Below are 20,638 nucleotides of genomic sequence, written 5' to 3' on the forward strand. Positions count from 1 at the left end.
ATAAACAACTAATTCATTTGAGAATACAAGTAATGTTATTTTTGAAATCAACAAATTTCGTGTCCAAAGACTATTAAAGGAAGATTCTTCATCAATGAGTTTCATTAAAAGGAAATAAAATATATGAATGTTCTAAACTGAAACAGGGAATAGTTTCACGAATTTATTTTAAAAATAGATTTTTATTAAGACGTGTAAACCCGTTCTAGTTTCAAACTTTAATTTCGAAAAAAAGTGCTTCGTAATTCATGATAAATGTTAAATTTATTTTAAATAAATTTAAACTTTTTTAAAAAAATTAAAAAAACTTACTGTTAGTTTCAAATATTTGCTATCAACTATTTGCTATCAGCTATCAACTATATTTGCTCATGGAACTTAATTGTTCATTGTTTCATATTGTTTTAACATTTTCTTGCAAAAAGGTACATAAATTTATAACACGATTTTATTCATCGTAATCTCATTGTAACATTCTCATCGTAAGAGAATTAATAAATTTAAATTGTGTTATTCCTTACATATACTGCATGCCGCATTTATAATCTCACTATTATAGTTTCATTTAATTTAGTCGGTAAAGTTATCAATTAACATTAAATATTTTATACTGAAGCTTTATACTTTACTTTTATACTTTATACTTTTATACTTTATACTAAAACTTAAGTTTTATTCAATTTAAGTATATTTTTAGATAAAAAGGGCTCAATTTCATTAAATGGAATTATTTAATTCTTTAATTAATATATAAACATTTAAACTCATGTTCCAATAATATTTTACGTACAATTTGCATGCTTTTGACAATTTTTAGTTATTAAAAAGATGAACAAAANCGGGGTTTCAGATAGCTTTGTGATCTTCCAGCTAGTAAAAAATAATTGAATGTGCAGTATAAGTTGAAACAGAAGGTATTTAAACAAGAAGTTAGTGGTGAATGCATGTATATTGCACATTAATTTTATAAATTAAAAAAAACATTTACATTTTTTTTCAATTTAATATTTTTTTTTTTTAGAAAGCTTACCGAGTTTCAGAAAAAAAGTAACGATTTCGTTCGATATTTCCGTTACAAATACTTGTACTTTTTCCCTAAAAAAGTAGCAAAAGTACAAGTAAAAGTACGTACTTTTTACTTGTACCGGCGGTACAAGTAACGAAAATAAAAGTACTGCCATATATGATTATAAGTTATTATTTTTTTTGGCACATTTGAAGCAAAAATAAAACACTACTTTTTAACAGTGGCTCTGTAGTCAAGAAAGTACTGTATCGCAGGTGGAGTTTTGAAATCATAATTCTTTTTATTCAGCTATTTTTTAAATATGTTTTTAATATATTTATTCTTCGAAATTATAATATATTTATTTTTCGAATTTATTTTATATTTTACAGCTACAGAAAACGGCGAATATTGTCCTTTTCTTATTCAAGTTTTATTCACGGGTCATGCATCATTGCTTCGTAGTTTACTATTTGCCAGCAGGATACATATTGTTCATTTTTTTCAAGAAATGATGTTGTTATAAAAGTGAAAAAAGAAGAAATATCGTAAGCTCTCTGCTTAAGCAAAAGCACTTGAAATAGCAATAAAAAATTAAGATTACAAAGGTAACTCAAATCAATGACAGATTACCATACCTTTTGTTCTGAAAATCATCAATACTATGTTTCTCATCAGAAACATTTTCTACAATTCCAGGTTCCCCAGAACCTCCAACATCATGTGTCACTCTATAATTATAAGCAAACATAATAGATTTTAATATAATTTTCAATGCATAAATTTTAGAAATATGATAAATTTTCATTATTTTTTGTGATTAAAAAATGCTTAGTTTTTTTATATCCAAAGAGTGAACTTTAAACGTATTTAGAAATTCAGCATTGATTTTTTTCATAGAATAATATTTTGGTTGTAATATACAAGAGGGTAAAGGTTTAATGTGTGTGAGAGTAATTGGAAAAAGTATACACAAATTTTGTTTTAATAAAACGTGAAAACTGATTATCATTAAAATATTTAAGCCTGAAATTCTAAATTGAAAATATGTTAATACTCTAAAAATACCCAATTTTTTTATACTAGGAATAGTGTTGGTTTAAACTGTAGAAAGTGTTTCACTAATTTCTTAATCTTTTGTCGTATGAATTTTACTTTGCTTGGCAATTAGTGTATGAACTTCTAAACCATCATTATCGTAAATTATTGTTTAAGCAAGTAAAAAAAAAGCGATTAAACTCTAAAGAATCAATACTGAGGAAAGGGAGACTTAAATATGGAAACAAGTTTAATTGCCTGATAAAACTTAGTGGCATTTTTAATAATTGTATTTTTTCTTCTCGTAATATAAATGTTTTTGATGTTTTCTGTTACACCTTTCTCATTAGAAATTGGTTATATTTTTTTTTTGCATTTTGTATCTTATCATTGTTAAAATTCATAATCCCCAATGAGTATAATTTTTCAATCTACACTGAGGACATGGATTTTATAATTGTATACTAAGAGCCGTCATTACAAAACATCTTGTGAATTTATCGAATTCACAAGATGTTTGTGAATTTATTGCGAATTTATTGTGAAATCTTGTGAATTTATTGTGTAGTCATTAAAGACATTCAAAATACCATTCCTTATTTATCACATTTATTTACATAAATTTTCTTTTAGTTTTTATTCCTGCTTTTTTTACAATTTATTTATTAAAAAAAACAGAGAATGACGAAAAGTACAAATCTAAATAAAAATGTAATGAGTTGTTTCCCAACACCCGTTTAATTTATTAAAAATAATGGCAAGAGAAGGAAATTCAGATACAAATTTTTTATTTCCGTTTCGGCCAAATTTGGATTGAAAATATTGGTATTCAACATACTCCTGAAATTGCAAAACTTAACATACTATTCAGTCTTATTAAACAGAAAATATTATAAGCATCAGGTTTTAGTTAAGATTCTGACTAAATAAAGTAAATTTAAGGCTTAAGTAGCCCATTACTCTCCAAATTTATTATTCTTGTGTAATATTTAATTGTCAAATAGAACTCAGAATAATATAAATAAAAAATCATAACATATATGAATAAAAAACTCATTTTATCAAAGTACTGTAGTTTGAAGTTCACTAGTATTTTAAATTATATTTTTCTAAAATATTTGTCTTTCTGAAAATTATAATATATTTTTTTGAGATTTAAATCCTGTAAAGCAATTAAAGTTTGAAAAAATTAGCTAAAAATAAATTTAGAATTATCCCTCAGTTGCCCCAAATATTGATAGACAAGCTCAGAAAACATTTTTACTTAAATACTTAAAATATTCGAAATGAAAACAAATTAGCATACCTATTATTCTCACAATCCTTCATAGTCAGATTTTGAGCAACAAAATCCCGAATACAGTCAGATTCAACAAAGAATCCAAATTCGTCCCATTTCACTATTTGGTCACCACTAAAATGATAAAAGGTAATTTTTACGATTTTTAACACATGGATGAATATATTTTAAATTTTTAACCTGATCAAAAAACAGGGATATGTATTTTATATGAATTTTTACAGTGTGCAGCAATTTATATACTATAAATGAAAATATTATTTAAATTTATAGGGTAGTAAATGCCTAGTGAAAATGGAATTCAGTTAAATAAAATAATATGTATTCAGGTCCTTATGAAAGTTATGAAATTAGAATATTAAATTGAAATTTTGTCTAATCACTAACATAAATTTTTTAAATCTTTTTCAGTTAAAAAACAAAGTTAGTGTTAACTTATAGGAAATCATTGACTACTATAATCGTTGATATTTTAAGAACTATTAAGTGTAGAGTTATTTAAAACATTTGAAATTTTTTTAATGTTTAAAAATATACGCTTTTTTGACTATTATGATGTTTTTAAAGAAATCAAAATGTTAAGCATTCATTTCGAAAAAAATAAAAAAAAAACTTTAAAGAGCTTTATGTATTTTCAGCACAGACAATATTACGAAAGATGTTTAAAAGTACTAATTAAATTCAATTTAAATGTAAATTTGCGTACCCAATATTCTCATCATTCTCATAAGTTGGATTTTCCTCAACTAAACCTTCCTTACCATCAGACTCAACGTAAAATCCGTATTCATCACCTTTGCCAACTAGGGCAACACTAAAATTCTCACTCGTTTGAGTCTGAGCAACAAATCCATCTATACAATCGGCCTCAACATAACAACCATATTCATCATATTTTACATCAAGTTCAACACTAGAATAATAATATTTCATTGTTTAATATTTCGGCAAGATTTATATTACATATATGAATACATTTTGATGTATAATACTTGTAAAAACTGGTGAATTTTTCTCTTGCAAACTGTGTAAGTGCAAATTATTTAAAAAAAACATTTTTGAATATTACACCGGCTTAAGGTGTAATATTTTGCATGTAATGCTTTAAATTTTTGATTCAAATAACTGAGATAAGAAACTCACTAACATTGGCAGAATTCTGTTTAATAATAAACTAATTAAAATGTTATCGGTTATGTTATTCAAAAGAAAAATTAATTTTATGTTGTTTAAAAATTTGTTAATTTTATCTGTTCAGTTCTTTTTTTATATTTTATCCTGTTTAACGTTATAATGTTAAAAGGAGAATAAATTAATTTTTCTGACGTATTTTATGTTTGCATAGTAGCTAAATAGACTTTTCACTAATACATTTAAGGTGACATATTTATTACTGTTGGAATTTGTGGAGACTAGTATTTAGTTGCTCAAATATCATATTTCATTTAAGAGAAGCTTTTTTCTTACCAGTTTGTTTATATTTTACGTAAATGAATGTTACGTTGATTTTTTCAAATCTAAGTTATATCTAAGTTTTGTATTTTTAATAATAGAGGTCTCGAAGTTCGTTCAAGGATTTAATTAGTTTTTTTCTCAATAAATGTATAAACAGTTAATAATTTACATGTTCCAATCTCCGGCAATACTATATTTCCTGTGGTAGAGCCTCTTCTATATCTTTAGTTATTAAAAAGATGTAGCATAAGTGAAATTTTCAGGATTGTATATTTATGAAATCACAACCTGCATACTTAAAAAATATCTTAAAATAAAAAAAAAAAAATTAAAATTTTCATCATAAAAGTATAGGTTTTGTTGATGAATAGTTATAAGATCATAATTTGGATGCAATTTTTATAATCATTAACAATTTAATTTCAAAGAGTGAATTATTGTATATTAGCAACTATGTGTTAGTAACTATGAGTTTCAATAGTTTTCTGTGTAATTGTAAGCATTTGGAATAGCAGAAAGCAAACAATGTACCAAAAATACTAACTGAAAATTTGAATAAAATTCAATTTAAGGAAAAATTAGCATACCTGATGTTTTTGAAAACCTCATCACCTAATGGTTGGGCCGAAATGTTTTCAACAATTCCTGGTTCCTCAGAACCCCCAAAATCAATTGCCGCAATCCTAAAAAACAACATAAAATGAACCTCAATAAATTTCAGTGTATGTATATTTTTAAATAAGTTAAACTATGCTTGTTTTTTCATTTTAAGAAAAGAGTTCATTATCAATTAAAAAAAATCATCATTTTAAAAAATATATATCAATATTTTTCTCAGGGAATAACATTTTAATTTAAGTATGCATTTTTTAAATTCATAAATGCAAGTTTAGAGCATCTTAAAATTCTTTGACTTTCTTCACCTTTCAACTACTTTCTGATTTTTCCTGCAATCAAGCAGGTTTTACAATTTTTCGCACTGCTTTACTCAATAGTGATTCAATCGATGTGAATACAGTTTTGTTTTCTTCTAACTTAAAAATTTATTTTAAATCCTCAAAGTTATTCATATTATTATGCATTTTTGTTTAGGGTTACGATAATATAAATTGTGTCACAATGACCACCCTGATCATTACAAAACAAAATGAGTAAGAATAAAAATGCATGCACAACCCAAAAGTTTGCTGAAGTATAAAAATATTATTAAGTTGCCTCACTGTGTGGTAATGACATTTCTGGTAAAAAAGAACTTCACAATTCTGGTAATGAAAATAAAAATATATGGTATTGAGACCATTTGTTTGGTACATTTTCTGTTCATATGGTAATGTATTAAAGGACTTTGTAGTTTATAAAAAATATAGTTCTTAGATCCACACATTTAGTAAAAAAAAAAAATACGAAGCCGGATAAATGATTTTTGAATCATGGTGTAAGGTATCATGATAATTAGTAAAATAATTAGTATCATGATAATTAGTAAAATAAAAATATATTGTATTGAAACCATTTGTTTGGTACATTTTCTGTTCATATGGTAATGTATTAAAGGACTTTGTAGTTTATAAAAAATATAGTTCTTAGATCCACACATTTAGTTAAAAAAAAATACGAAGTTAATTTAAACGGATAAATGATTTTTGAATCATGGTGTAAGGTATCATGATAAAATTACTGTATGTTATCTCATCTATCAAATTTAATCACATATAATTGTTAATTTCACCAAAATCTTTAACAAAGTGTTTGGCATAAACTACCAAGATTTTTTGTGTCGCCGTAGGGTGAGAAATACGGTAAATTTCTCCATATTCTGAAAGAGTTGATGATTATTTTATTGAGTGTAAGTTTCTTTTCTTCTTTTTCTTTTCGTGTCTACCTTTTTACACTCTTGATTTACATTCATTCTTAGGGAATTAAGTGTATTTATTATTATTTCCTATTTAGCGACTTAAAAAAATATATACTTACTCATTGATTGCTTCATCTTCACTTTCGATATCATCATAATCATCCTCATTAGCTAAATAAAATTTCACAGTTAGGAAAAATTCAAGTTTTCAAACTTTTAAAGTTTATAATATAATCTAAAGTTAAAGGTTTTTGTATTATTTTAATTTTATAACACTTTAAAAATTGCAACTGTTATTTATTACAAATATGAAAATTATAAAAATGTCTTCAACGTGCATGTTTGTCATAATTTTATTTCAAATTTAATGATAATTTACTTATAATTGCATGTTTTACTATGGAAGCAAGTTTCAATGACACAAATATTTTTTTTACCTATTATTACCTAAAAATCTCATATTTTTTATGCAAAAAACGATATATTTTTTTATTTTGTTTAGCTGTGTAAACTTTTTTTACTCTATTTTTTTAACGAAATCTGTGTAATCCTTTATACTACGTATTTCATGTGTCAATAACATGAAATAAAACACCATAACTAAAATAAAATGAGATGCATGAAATTTCAAAAAAGAATCAATCAAACAGATTTGAAAGAATAAATCAAAGTTTTTGTCGCTAAAATTTTGATTTTGGAACTTAGTATATATCGGAAGGACTTTTTTTCTCCATTAAATAATATTGACTTACAGCTCAAACATTTTTAAGTGGCTTATTCACAAAATTATTCACAAACCTTGTTATGTGTTCATTTTTAAGGAATGAGATAGGGTAATGAAAATGACGGTTGAAGATTAAAGCAGAATTATGATTATAATAAAGTTTTTATTTAGTATTTGTAGAGCTGGAGATACAAAATTATATTTTATTCATAATTATACTTTCTAAGTTAAGTAAATTTTGAATAATAACATTAATCAAAATTGATCTCCATGATCAGCTTAAACGAAAGCAAAATTGAAAAGTGACTGAATTTTTCCCAGCGAAGAGTTAGGAGCAAGGATCCAAGATTGGTGATTTATCGAAAAATAACATAGCCAAAAATAAAGCCATCCCCCATAATCAATATAAATTTGAAAATAGTTTGGCGAAAGCGAATTGCCCAAAAGACTGTGAGAATTTGTACTACCACGTAGCTGAAAAACATATTTATGGTAAAAAAAAAAAGAACAAAGAGTTATAAATAGATTTTTGTTTTCGGTTTAGAGAATCAATGTGCCTTACATAAGTATTAAAATAAAAAAGTTAGCCGTTACATTGATTCTTATGAAAAGAATAAAATATTTCTTATATTCGCTTTTTCATAAATTTTAATAATAATTAAATATACAGTTTAATTTAATTAAAATTCGGTTAAGAAAGATTAAAAATAATAAGTTTAAGATAGTAATGAAATTTTAAGAGCAAGGAAATATGCTATGTCTATTGTGGCACCACAATATACATCATGACATTTAGTGCCAGTAGCATTAGTTGCAACTTTTTATTGTCTTGCTACAAACGTTTGAAATTTCTTTTCTTTGAAAGAGTGTAAATCTCTTTTCTAAGTATTATTGACATAAAATACATAAAATTGCATGACTGCTAATATTTGAATAAATAAAAAAATTTAGGCTTACGCATAGGCCGAGGATACTTCATCATCTGGTCTAACCAGTGATTAATAATCGCTTGTTTAAACAAACGAAATTGTTTCCTGTGCATTCGCCAGATAGGCGTAAAGGTTTGGTGAAATAATTCACTCATAATCGCACTTTTTTAAAGCTTTTCAAAATCGCCGTCAAATTTGACAACATACACTGAGTATAGCTCAAAAAAGAATGAACAACAAATGGTTTTTAAAAGATCTTGTTCCTGTTCTCAACAATTAACTTTTTCGGAAACAATGTTTAAACAATAAAACTTTAGATACATTTCTCAGTTATTTCGATCTAGGTATTGTTATAGCTATACTCCAATAATACTTTTTTTGTAGTTAATTGTTTAAATGAAATGTGAAAAAATTACATTGTTAAAAAAAAAGAAACCAAACTACTGCATTAATCTTTCCAATATTGATTTCTCAGTAAACAGAAATTCATAAAAAAAAATAATTACACACTTTGTAAGATCTTATGGATGAATTTATAACATAAAAAATATGTAAAATATTCAGAAGCTAGGCACACGCAATTTTTTTGTACTAATTTTTTATAATTTACTCTTGAGCAAAAGATACTAATATCTGGAAGGAATAAGACTATTAGCACTAACTCTGTACATCACACATTTTTATCGATAGCTTATTTTTTTTTTTCATTGAAAGTACATCTCGTACCACGAAACTCAATTTTTTTAAAACATTTAAGAAATGGTTATATTTAGTTTAGTTACCTAAGTAATTAAAGAAAATACAGAATTTTACTTCAAATCCAATCAAAACCAGTTTACTCGGCAGGATAGAAAACAAAAATTTTATGACTACAGTAAAACTTGTGTAAGTTGACCACTTGTGGTGCATTGTTTTAGTGGTCAACTTAGACAAGTGGGCAACATATAGAGAGGGTGGGTCACTGTTTGCTTTTTCGTTTCCTTTATCATGTTGCTATATATTTAAATTTTTTTTTTACTTGACTAAAAAATTTTATTTAGCAAATAGCCAAATGAATATCTTAAGAAATGTGCTTAAACCTGAATGAACTTCAATTTGTTACATTTAATTCTAATAATTAACTAACTTCTTTAAAAAAATTATTTCGTTAGTTACGCATGTGAAGTGTTTAATTAAAATAATTTCTTAGAATATCAGAGCACGAAAACATGCAATTTGAAAACTTTAACAAAACAAAATTGTTTGAACACTTCAAAATTTATTTACTGCATTTGAAGATCAAAGACCTCAAATAAAAGATCGAAGCATATTTCAGCGCATCCATTTATTCAAATGTTCACTATTTGCAACTGGAAGAGCAACTTTTCAACTAACACACCTGTTTTCAATGAATGAATGAAAGAAATGGTCAAAAGTTGACCTCCTACAGTTTCCCCAGATGGTCAACTCACAAAAGGGTTTAGATTAGCTTTCTACACTATTTCACCAAACAATTGAAATTTTAACATACATTGCAAAATGACAGAAAATTATCTGAATTTTTTTTTCTGGTCAACTTAGGAGGGTTTTAGAATAGAATTTCATAATACTCTTAGACAAAATTGACTTATTTCAGTGGTCAGCGTACAAGATAGACAGGTGGTCAAGTTACAAAGGTTTTGCTTCTTTATATTATATAGGAAAAATTCCGTTCTTGATAATTGAGGTCAACTTATGTAGGTGTCCAACTTACAAGGGTGTTCAACTTTGCAGGTTTCACTGTATTTAAATGATCTGGTTTACTAATACATCCGAATACCAAACGTTCTTTAGATTAAAAAGCGAAGTCTATCAGCATTAGTTTGATGAGTTTCCTTCAATTATATTGTAGAAAAAATGTCTAAATACGTTTTAAGTGTACTATGTGTTTTTTTTTTACATTGCATTATTAGTTAGCTCAAATGCAGAAATCTAAAAATTGACTTTTTTTGCAACAAAATCTAACTTTTTGATGAAAATATTAAAATTTTAAACTTTATAAATGTAAACAGATGTTAGAAATTTTCCTTTTGTGAAAAATACTTTTACGATTTGTATTTAAAGTTTAATTTTTCTCGTTTTTGAAAATGTAACGCATTAAGACTGAATTCTTTTTTCAAATTTTACGTAGCTTAATCTAGATCTCAGGATCATAGTTCCAAAGGTTATTTTGTTAAAATGTCGCATGCTTTTTTGTAGTTTTACTTCAAATTAATTTAACTGTTCTTTATTGCCAAAAAATATGCTAAATTTATGTCATAGTTCCAAAGGTTATCTTGTTAAAATGTCGCATGCTTTTTTGTAGTTTTACTTTAAATTAATTTAACTGTTCTTTATTGCCAAAAATTATGTTAAATTTACGCTAAATTAAATCAAGCAGCCTGAGCCTTGGCGGAAAAATCTTAGTTTTATGTAAAACACAGTAATTTTTATGATTTATAAACGTTAAATCTTGGTAAATTTATAGAGATTATTTTATATTTTTCAAAAATATGAATATAGTATTTAAAAATAGTATTTAAAAAAATTATTAAATGGAAATTTTTTTCTTGTGATTTCGCTTCTTAGTATGTGATTTTTATTTAATTATGCAAACATTGGATTTCAAATTTTCCGGTAGATTTTAATATTATTTTGAAGAATTCGAATATCATATGTGTAATTCTTATTTCTAGAAATTATAATACAAAGTTACAATACAATACAAAAAAAATACAAAGGACGAAACACTGCCAAAAAATATTTAGACTTTATATAAAGTTTCGTTGTTGTCGCGTTAATGAGAATAAAAAATAGTCTGCTGCAATATAAAAAGTCTCATTCATGTTTGAGGGGTGACAGCAATCAAGCTAATTAATTGGTGCTATAATTTATTTTGAACTGATCTAGATTTGTGTCCCTCAAAATATTCAAAATATGGGGACAGTTACAATTTATGAAATGTAGCCCAAATGTTTCGTAAAAAGAGTGTTGAAATTTTGGGCCCTCACTGTGACAGAGGGTTGTGGAAAATTGAGAAAAAACGCGTCAAAATTTCTTCGAAACATACGCATATACATATATATATATATAAGTTCTTGCCATCTTGATCTATTCTGTACCATGGCCTTCCAGTTAGTTATTCCTATTATCTTTAGGTCCATCTCAACTGCATCCAGCCACTTAGTCGGTGGACGACATTTTTTTTAATTAATTTTCTTTTTAGAAAGCTTACCGAGTTTTAGAAAAAAGTAACGATTTCATTCGACATTTCTGTTACAAATACTTGTACTTTTCCCCTAAAAAAGTATCGAAAGTGCAAGTAAAAGTACTAAATTTAAAAAGTAACGAAGTACAAGTAAAAGTACGTACTTTTTACTTGTACCGGCAGATCAAGTAACGAAAGTAAAAGTACTGCCATATATGGTCCGTATGTATCCTTAAAACCGTACGATAAGTCTGGGGGAACAAGAATCTCATACTGAAAATTCAGTGTGCGTGACAAGGTTTATTAATTCTGATTCAAATCCTGAGATAATGGTAGTATTGCTGATTCTGTTAATTTCGTAAGAATTGGCAATAGGTAAAACTGAGATTCTAAGTTTAGAGGGAAAAAATGCCTACATTCTTTATAAAATTTTCATAGAATTCTTCTTCTTGAAATGAGTGTGAAGGTTTTACGTTTGCATCTATAGCTTCTGTCATCAATTTTTAAGTTTGAATTCAGTTTAGGTCCTTCTAGTTAAGACAGTTCCTGAAAACCAGAAACGTAAAGTTCGCAGCTCTTTACAAAATGAATGAATTGTTAATGGAAATTATCTTTCATTTTGAATGAGAGCGAAAATTTACGCTTAAATATAAAGTTTCGTATCAATTCTCAGGTGTGAAATTAGTATTGATTTATTTATTATAGTCCTTTATTAAAAGCTTACTGTGAATAGAGAGACTGAGTTGACAAAGTTGAAAAATTCTCCATTCTTCTCAAAATGAATGAGTTTCTTTTTTTCCTTTTCATTTTTTATTTTTATGGGATTATTAAATACAAAATAGTTAGGAAATGTACTATCCGTATGAAACTCTGCGATAATTCATTCGATTAGATTAAATGTTCAAATTGTTTGCACACAAGTTAGACCAGGAAAGTTACCAGAACAAAATCTGAAAGAAATGAGCAGTCACAAGATAGAGGAATTCAAAAAAGGGAACGAACAGTTTTTATTTTTTGTTTAAAATCTTTAAGGAATGATAGATTCTTACCTTTCTAAAAAAATTCATAAATGACAACAAATCTGTTTGCTGATGTTCTTGAATCCTCCACCTAGTTTTTCATACATAATCATTCATAAAATCATAAAAAATGATGATTTAATCGAAATTTCAAAAATTTGCTATTGATGGTATATAACTACCTTAAGTCTTACTGGAATCAATGATGATTTGTCGATATTTTACTATCTACAAAATAAGTATCTACAATTTTGTATGGAAAGTTAAACTTAAAAATCTTATTCGAGGAAAATAAAGAAACGAGGAACTTAAGAATCGAGGAACTAATTAAATCGAGGAACTTAAGAATAGTTGCTACTATTTTAGTTGTTGTAGCGATCCTCTTTCTTAATGAACTATATCTTTCTTTACTCATTTTTAAAATATAGTAATGAAACTGTACCGGAAACAACTTACAACGAAGACTTCAATGGTAATTCACCACATGTTTTAATTTATTTCATACAACTTAGAAAAATTGTAAATAAATGATTGCGAGATTTTATGTCACATTAATTTCGAGATTTTATGTCACATTTGTTAAATAATTTCTATTACATCCTTTAGAAATAAAACATTGAACTATAAAAATTTCTGAAGCAAGAAAAATAAATATATGTGTTAAATACAAATTAAGTACAGATATAGACAAATAAGAGTTTCGGTTTTCTGAATTAGAAACTCCCTTAGTGTCTCACTAGAACTTTCCTCAGTGTTTCTTTTTCTAAAACATAAAATATAGTTTGTCTAATTCTTTACTCTATTTGCATCTAATACAAATTTTTTCTTTACTCATACAAAGAATACCCCATCCTCGTTTAAGATGGAAAAAATCTTTAAATAACATATAAAGGCATTAAGTACATTTAATTTAATAATGAAATAATATTACAAAAAAGTTTTAAAGACTTTATAAATGGATTTATTTTGAAAGCTTTCGATATAAAATAAAAGTTGAATGCAGATTTTAAATTACAATTGTGTTTTAAAATCGTTACTTCCTTACATTGCACGAAATAATGCAAAAATTTAAAAATATTTATATTTTAAACACATATTTTCAAAAAAATTTCATATCTTAAGTTTTAAAAACTTTTCAAAGTTTTAGTTATAAAAATATTTACAAATTCAAAATTTAAATCCGGTGAATCTGCATTAGATCTAATTAAACAGATCTGGAATTGTCACTATCGTGAAAGTTTCTATTAACTCATATGTCTGATAATTTTCATCCGAAATTAACACTATCGTTTTTGATGTTTTACGAATTTCCTGTATTTTTTAGGGTGCAATCATTTGTTTTGTACTTAGTCTTAATTCCTAAAGTATTCCCTATGTGGGCAGTCAAATACCACTTTTGTTTCATCCTCGACTTCATTGCAGTAGGGTCAGAGTATTTTTGCTTCTTGAACAGTAGCTCTGAAGCAATCCACGACTAAGTTATAAGTCGGTCCTGGTGAAAATCACCGATGATTCTTTTAGTGTGATAATTGAAGATAAGGTTAATTATTACACTAAAAGATATGTTTTGGTAATTAGACTATTTTAGGGATTTTGCACTCGTGTGTAAGTTTTTTTTAAACCGGTTTGCCTTTAAATGTGATTTATTTGTGTTACTTTTATCCATTTGATAATTTCTTATTTTAGTATTTAGTTGTTAATTAGATAATATCAGTTGGTAGAATAGTAGAATTCGTTACGATAATACTCGTGCTCCCACGTCAAGCGGCCCTCGCTAGCCGGACTGACCGTTGCCCGGGCGATACCCCGTGGAGGTGAGGGTCAGCAGAGGTGTTTTGTGGGAGCTTTACGAGTGTCTTCCAACAAAATAGTTTCCAGAAAGCTGTTCTGCTGGGAATACCATGTTGTATAAAATAATATTGTTACGATCGATGGATATTTCCTGTTTTTTTTTTTTTTTTTTTTTTTTTTTTTTTTTTTTTTTTTTTTTTTTTTGTTGACCGAAAAAATTGTCTTTGATTACAAAGTCATTTTTAATGTCAGTCCTTTTTAATTTTCAAGTCATTTTTAATACTAGTCATCTTTCAAAGTCATTTTAGTGTCAGGAATTTTAATGTAAAAGTAATTTTAATGTCAGAAATTTTTTTTTCAAAATCACACCAAGGAACATTGCTTTTTTGACGGAGCTATGCGAGCACTTGCAATTCAGTAAAATAACTTTAGCCAAAATCACAGTCTTTGGCAACATCATTTTTTTTTCTTGATCAATATTCAAACCGAATATTTTGGAATTAGAAATGCGAGCACTTATAATTCTATAATAAAGCTTTGCCACCACCTCGACACGAAAATCACAGCCTTTGTCTCCACCAAGGTTAGCTTCTACATCCATATTCAAACAGTACATTTTAGAAGGAGCTGTGCTTGCACTTCCGATTCTTCAACAAAACTTTGATTCTTCCTTCCAGCTAAAACCACTATTTTTGGCACAATCAAAGTTTTTTTCTCCATTCACTCCAAAACAATACAACTCCGTAGGAGCTACGCGTGCACCTCCAATTCCGCAACAAATCTTCGGCTCCTCTTCTGCACTAATACTATTCATTCCTGCACTTTTTTTAGGAACACCATTCAATTTCCTGCTATTAAACGAAAATTCAGTTATTATTATTTTAAAATAAATTCTTCTTACAATAACAATTTATTTCTGCAGAAACAATGATAGTAGTAGATATTTAAATGTTTTAAGATATCTATATTCATTTTTAATATTTAGGATAAGTTTTTAATAAAAAATAATCATATTTACAATTAGTTAAAAAACAGAACTGACGTATATATTTAAAAAATCAAATTATTATATGAACATAAAATATATATATGTATATATAAATAAATAAATACAAGAAAACGCGAAGAAAGTTTAGAAAAACAATAAGTTTCATTTATTGCGCATAAGCTGCAAGTNTAACAAAGCATAAAGAACATGGAGCCATCATTATATATATATATATATATAAAATCAGAAATTGAAACTAATTTACAAAACCAGAGACAAGGAATTAAATTAACAATTAAAACATTAAACTAAAATGGAAAAGCGCCTAAGGCAGCTAAAGCCAAATTTGCTTTATTTTAATTTAGATATTCAGGCAAACAATTAAAGCAGGAAAAAGTAATAAAAAGCAATAAAATAAAACATATGTGTGTTTGTAAGACATCACATCTTCAGGGGACACACTGCTCGCAAACTCACAGGAGCCTTTCTGTTGTCAATGGAAAAACCAAAACTGATACTGCCCGGAAGCCACATAATGGATAGACAATTAAGAGAAAATAATTTCCAGAATTGAAAAGCACAGAAAAATAATGAACCAGCAAACATTACTTCGAAGTACACATAGTAAGTCTTAAAAATAAACGCCTACTTCTAAATAAAAATAGTTACAGTTAGATTAACCAAATCAAAACAAAATATAAATTGCCGAATCAGTAAGAAAATACTATAAATTATTCAAGTACTGACACCGATTTGAAAATCTTGAACAACGAAACAAAAATATTCAATGAGCAAAAAAAAAAAAATTTTGAAAAGTGCTGCCATCTGCTTTGGAAAAAGAAATCCTTTATTTCACCGCATTATGCCTAGTGGCGAGGGTAGGGTTCTACCAGGAGTCTGTGAATAGGAGAAATATTTGTCTTTAAACCATAACTAGTGTAACTTCAAAGATTTGTCAAATTAAAAATCAATCCTTTAATTGAATAAAATTTTAATAGTGAGTCCATAAGTGTAATTATACTTATCATGAAGGCTAATGTTCCTAGGTATTGATTCAAAGCACCAAAAATAATTAATTCTTGAAATTCATCAGAAATATACCACTTTGTTCTTAACGATAATTTTGGAAATAATATAAAAACCAATAAATAAATGAATTACAAGAAAATAAAATAACTCGCAGGCTCCTAACAAAGAGAATATTTATATTCTTAATATTTTCTTTAGAAATTATTAAGCAAATACAATTTGATGGCGATTGCTCAGTAATTTATATTTTGTATATGTAATTTACATGCATAAAGCTATGCGTAAATTAATATATCTAGCAACAAAGTATGAATTATTTTTAATAAATCTAAAAGCAATCTGAAAGTCAATTGAATTAACTATGAAATAGACTCAAATAAAGGGCTTTAAATACTAAATTCGAAATTCCAGCATCATAATTATGCGGTATTGAAATTTTCGGGTTTTTTAAAACTCTTGAAATTCGTAGTGATAATCATCAAAAGAAGGAATCAATAAACAACATTGATCTAAATTTGCTGAGTTCAAAAATTTGATTGCGCAACTTTTTGAAGTAGAATTAATCGTATACATTAGGATAATATAAAATAATATTTGAATAAAAACAAATAACGCTAGTTTAACAATAACAAATGAATATAACTGTATTCCTTTAGAACAACTTAGCTGATATTTAATAGAGAATCTTAAAACGGAAAAAAAGAGTTAAGCATAAGATTTTTTTATGCTTATTATTTCAAATTTCCTACTTTATGAAGTGTTTTAATGTTATTTTAACAAATTTTGCACCTTTAATATCTTACTTCTTTTTATAAAAAAAATTTCAGTTTATTTCGGCTTATGGATACCAGAGTAAGAATATCTGTTTGTCTTGGTATATTTAAATGACAATTTTCGCGTTTTCAAAATTCACATGGCTAGCAGAAAAATGAAGAAAAGAAGTAAAAAATATATTTCTTATTTATACATCTAAGTTATGCGTTTTAATAATTTAAAAAATTATTGTATTGAAAAAGTTTCTGTTCTTTAAAAATTGTGTGCGACGAGAGTTTTGGCGAAATTCGCGACGAACCATAAACAATAATTATATCAACCTTCCTTGCTTCATAGGTTCTTGGCTACATGCCAATAAGCCAAGCAAAATTTCAAAGTAACCCGATGAAAACCCCTTTTCAATTTATCATTGCTAATGTCAGGTCTTCTATTCAGACTCACCCTTTCATTATCCTCTTTCTGATTTCGACTTCCAAATTTTGGGGCTGATATTCGAAGGAGCCTTTTGGACTCCCTCCTATAGTGCAGCTTTCAGAAGAACTCCTCCAGACATCAGTCTGTCGTCGTGGCGGGTACCATGGTTACAAGGAAAAGTCACTTCGAATAGGGGTGTGGGGTGAATAGTTTTTGTCCTCATCTTTGCATAGGTCAGCATGAGTAAAGCAATCAACACCTTCATTCCCTATTGCGCCCCCATTAGAAATGTGGTCTAACTTGTAACCATAGCAGCAGACAGTCCCAGACTTGTAGTCTGGAGGAGTTCTCCTCAAAGCCGCACTATACATCAAGGATAATAATAAATATGAATGGAGTAAAATAAATTTTATTTTCAATTTGGAAAATAAGTCAAACTCAAAGCAGGGCTCCCGCTCAGTTGGAAAATTAAAAAGTGGTAAAAATATTAAGGTACTTTTATAGGTGGAGTAAATGAAACTTTAATTCGAAATCGGAAGCCAATATTAAGAAATTTTCATTTTTTTAAATGACAAAATTGATACCAGTTTTTAATTTTTTCCAGGTACTTACGAACCTTCCTTCAGTTCTTATTTGTTTTTTGTTTTCTATTGATGGAATTCTATTGATGGAAATGATAATAATGATGGATCTGAAACATTAAAGAGATAAATACGTACAGTCCACCAAAAAAAATTTACCCTGAATTAATTTTGATCTCATGATCAGATCTTCACGTTCTTTGTCTTAATCTTAATGGCACGAGGGTGTGACCTCAAATAGTCTAAGTAATAAGTGCCAACGATATTTTAAGTTACAAAATTAGACAGAAAAACATACTTTCTCAAAATAAACACACCTTTTATTCGACGGATTTGGATTTCTGACCCTCAAAATATATGGGAAAACCGCAATCTGGGAAATATGGTCAACATAGTTTGATTAGGAGAGTGCTTCAAAAGTTTAGACTCTTTAATGTTAATTTTATTTTATTTCGCTAATTTTAATTAAATGTTAATTTTATTCAATTAAATGTTAATTTATTTAATTTAATATTTAATTAAATGTTAATTTTATTTCGTTAGATCTCGAGAACTTTTTAAGCTCCCATTGTTTTGTTGCTCCCATAGAAATGTTGCGCACTCAAATCTAAAATTCGTTCATCCAAAGCTGATTCCATGCAAAAAAAAAAAAAAAAANAAAAAAAAAAAAAAAAAAAAAAAAAAAAAAAAAAAAAAAACAATATTTATTATTTTTTTATTATTTCATTTGAGAATGGTCAAAAAAATTTTGAATTGTAATGTATACAATTTTTTGGATCATTTTTAATAATGTAATTTCATATGTCAAAATACACATTTTGAACAAAATGGGTCGAATAGTTCCTGTGAAATCGAATTTTAAGCACCTGATAATTTTGAAATTCCATTTTTCAAAACTATTCTATTGATTTCGCTCAAAGTTTACATTTTTCCATGTAAATAACATTCTTGAAAACGATGCAAAAAATTATATTCATTAAAATTCGAAATTTTTCGACCATTCTTAAATAAAATGATAAAGCATAATAAATATCCACTGAAAGTTATTTTCTGCATCGAATTATCTTTGAATAAGCAAAATTCATAATTGTGTGCGCAAAGTTTTCAATTCTTTTAAAAAATTCCCCAGATATGTTGAAATACGCAAACAATAAAATTAACATTAACGAATCCAAACTTTGGATCGGAAGGAAAGTGAAAATGTTATTCATTAAATAAAAAACAGAGCAATCCAGTGACTAAAATATTGAACAATTTCACGAAATTAAATAAATGTATTTTGTAACAGATTTCACTTCTGAAATTTTATGAATTCTAACGCATCGCTTTTTTTCTAGAAACCTTTTCCACTTTCTACCAAAACCATTTCGCAATTTTTTGATTAGAAAAGTGTTGACATGTAATGCTCCTATCCGTTACATTAGCAGAGCTATTTGAACCACAAAACTGACCGCTTGACCACTTTTCTTGGATGACATCCCTTTTCTACCACTTTTATTATCTCTCTCGAAAACTCCACCAACGAATTCGCCTTTTGATTCACTTTCGATTTCCGTGTTTAGTACACAGGGACTAACTTTTAACACTTCAACTTTTTCTACTATTGGGTTCTTTTCCTTCCGAGTCCTTAAAAAAATATTTCTAACACTTTCCACAACTCCTTCCTTATTCAGTTTCTTCCAATTCTTTATGTAAATTTGCTGAATTTCTTTTTATTTTATACGCCTTGAAACTTGGTGACCTCAAATCTGACGCTTAATTAAAAGTATTTTCTTCTCATTCAAAGACCAATTTGATATTTGCTAAGGTTTTTGGTTCCATTATTCTGGTACAACTGTTCGCTAAATATAAGGAATTAGGTGTAACTCACACGAATCAAAAAGAGTTCAAAATATACCGTCAAATAGCAAATATTTAACATAAATTTTTATAATCGTATACACTAATTCTACGATCAATTAAGAGGGGATACAATTTTGATCAAAGGTTTCCTCTATCCAGTTTTTCAACATTCGCTGATTTAATACAGATTTCTTGTAATTTCTTCACTGCAATCTTTTCTTAATAAATTACCTTTTTTCCTCTTAAATGGAAAACCATAATTAGATTTATCGCCAACTCTTAATAAAACATTTCTTGAACTGATCCCGTCTCAACCACCAATAAAGCATGCTCATGCTGTATCAAATAAAGCACCGTACTGAGGAGACAGCTATTAAAAAAAATTAATAAATAAAAAAAAGTTCCCTTAAAACAACATTAAAGCATCTAAAAGGCTTTTATCATTCCTAATTCCCGCAACGGGTTACATTAGAGCATCAATACAACATCAAAAAAGCTTACAGAATTTCTAATACACATGGCATGTTAATAGATTAAAACATCAATAATGCATCAAAAAAGCTTTTATTATTTCCATTTCCCCCACCGTTTTACAACATTAGAGCTTCAATACATCATCAAAAAAGCTTAAATCATTTCTAATAATAATACACATGGCATGTTAATAGATTAAATCATCAATAATGCA

At 27.2% G+C, this 20,638-nt stretch overlaps 1 long non-coding RNA gene across 1 annotated transcript; it reads right to left on the reverse strand.

Annotated features, from left to right (window-relative positions):
* Window positions 1-3,288: 3,288 nt before the first annotated feature.
* Window positions 3,289-6,940, reverse strand: LOC139426466 (uncharacterized). Its single transcript, XR_011637736.1, has 3 exons — window positions 6,774-6,940; window positions 5,387-5,482; window positions 3,289-3,458 (listed from the first exon to the last, which is right to left on the reverse strand). It is a non-coding gene; the product is annotated as an uncharacterized lncRNA (long non-coding RNA).
* Between the last annotated feature and the right edge of the window lie 13,698 nt (window positions 6,941-20,638).

The sequence above is a fragment of the Parasteatoda tepidariorum genome, chromosome 9 (assembly GCF_043381705.1).
Source record: "Parasteatoda tepidariorum isolate YZ-2023 chromosome 9, CAS_Ptep_4.0, whole genome shotgun sequence".
Lineage (NCBI taxonomy): Eukaryota > Metazoa > Arthropoda > Arachnida > Araneae > Theridiidae > Parasteatoda > Parasteatoda tepidariorum.